Source organism: Chanos chanos, chromosome 9 (genome assembly GCF_902362185.1).
Source record: "Chanos chanos chromosome 9, fChaCha1.1, whole genome shotgun sequence".
Classification (NCBI taxonomy): Eukaryota; Metazoa; Chordata; class Actinopteri; order Gonorynchiformes; family Chanidae; genus Chanos; species Chanos chanos.
This window is the reverse complement of record NC_044503.1, coordinates 38,259,576-38,262,075: the sequence shown is the minus strand read 5'-3', so window position 1 is coordinate 38,262,075 and position 2,500 is coordinate 38,259,576.

Genomic DNA, 2,500 nt, shown 5'->3' with positions numbered 1-2,500 from the left:
GAGCAAAACCAAACCCTAACAAAACAACCAACACACACTCAACACAACACAACACAACACAACACAACACAGCACAGAACAACCAACACAAACACAACACAGCACATCTCAACACACCACACCACAACACAACACAACACAACACAACAAGCAACACATCTAAACACACCACAACACAACAACCAACACTTCTAAACACACCACAATACAACAACCAACACATCTACATGGCTCCACAGTGCAACAATTCTGGTCACACGTGCGACCAAAAATCTGTCAAGTGCGACTCAACATTTTCAGTGGTCACACCGGTGCGCCTGACGTTTATCAGAGGACTGTACTACAAAGTACTACGTACTACGTACTGTACTACGAGGTAACTCATTTATCCCTCAGAGTAAGCTGTAAACCTCCTAATAGAAGAGCCCTATGGCTTTGTTTAGCTAAGAGAATGAGGCCATAGGGCTCTCCTATTAGGAGGTTTACAACTTACGCTGAGTTAACTTAACCAGAAGTGACTTGAATAAACCAGTTACCTCGCTACGTAGTACAGCCCTCAGATCTGTCTCTGTGTGTGTGTGTGTGTGTGTGTGTGTGTGTGTATGTGTGTGGTGTTATTTTTTTCCCCACTTGCATTCAGCGAAGAGGAACATCAGGGTCCCAGCCAATCAGAGGCAGGGTAAGGGGCGGGTCTTCGCAGAATGTGGGTGGGGGAACAACGATAAGGCACGTGGTGTATGTGCGAAACCGCATCCTGTACTCCGTCATAAGAAGCGACCTCACAACCTTAAAACGAACCGAACAATTCAAACCTGCCGTGTCGTTACACCCGCCCCCCCGGCCCTGAGAGGCTCGGGTCGGACCCAACACCGTCAACCTGAGGTAACCGCCCCTCCGCCTGTCTCACCTGTCCCCAGGTACGACGCCTAATCCTTCATTTACATGATGTGTTAAGACATCACCACTGGGTGTGGGAACTGACCAAAACGGTAACGACTAAAATGTATTATTTCGGCGCCGATAGGCGCGGTGAAAAGTTTTGGTGCACCTATATGAGGTCAGGCGTACCAGTGCAACCAGTGGAAAAAGTTAGACTGGAGCCCTGGTCTAAAACACACCACAACACAACAGCAACCAACACAAACACGCCGCAATACAACAACCAACACATCTAAACATAACACAACACAACAACCAACACATCTAAACATAACACAACAACCAACACATCTAAACACAACACAACAACCAACACATCTAAACATAACACAACAACCAACACATCTAAACACAACACAACGCAACACAACAACCAACACATCTAAACACAACACAACAACCAACACATCTAAACATAACACAACAACCAACACATCTAAACACAACACAACGCAACACAACAACCAACACATCTAAACACAACACAACAACCAACACATCTAAACACAACACAACACAACAACCAACACATCTAAACACACCACAACGCAACACAACAACCAACACATCTAAACACAACAGATAACACAACAGCCAAAACAACAACAAAACAACCCCAACACATCCTCGAAACAACAATACATCTATATACGGCAGCTAACACAACTTAACACAACAATACAACTAACGCAACAGCACATAATCCAGCATACCACAGATAACACTGCAGTCACACACAAAAAAAAGCTCCTGTAACAGACACACTGAACACGGCGATCAGTGATCTATTACAACATCCGACTCTTCAGAGGGAACAGTCAGAATCAGCTCTTCTAAACGAAGAAACTCGATTTCAGCTGGAATTCACTCTCCGTGAACTTTCTGTATTATATACGCACGCAGAAGAGACTTTTTTTTTTTTTTACATCCTGGTACATTAGTCTTGGCATGTTGCATTTGTTTACTGTTCCTAAAAGAAATGCAGCTTTTCTTCAATGGATCCGTCAGCAATGATCAGCCAAAATGAGCTGTTCATTTGGTGATCAGCTCTCAGTAAGCTGCTCAGGCCACAGTTCATGGGATTGGTTTTTTTTTTTGGGGGGGGGGGGCGGTAAAAGAATCAAGTTCAATGCTGTCAAGTTTCAAGTTTATTTAGAGTCCAGTATCACTGTTTACAGTCTCGAAAGGCTTTACATGCCCACAACAAACAAAACACGACAGCACCCCTGTCTCACATAAAATATCAATTATAGTAAATGTGCTATTTTTCACAAAACATTGAACCTGGAGCAAATTTTGTGCAAGTCTGAATATTGTCTTGGGGAGGATCATTTCTTTTCTTTTTTCAGTTTCATTTCCCGAGATCAGGCTGTGAATCTCTTCCCTGACACTGTGAGCAGCTCTCTGGTTCTGCAGTGCAAATATTTACTCAGGAACAGGGGAGTGATGGGAGTAAAGTGAGAGAGAGAGAGAGAGAGAGAGAGAGAGAGAGAGAGAGAGGGAACAGAGAAGACAGAGAGAGAGAGAGACAGGGAGAGAGAGGGAACAGAGATGACAGAGA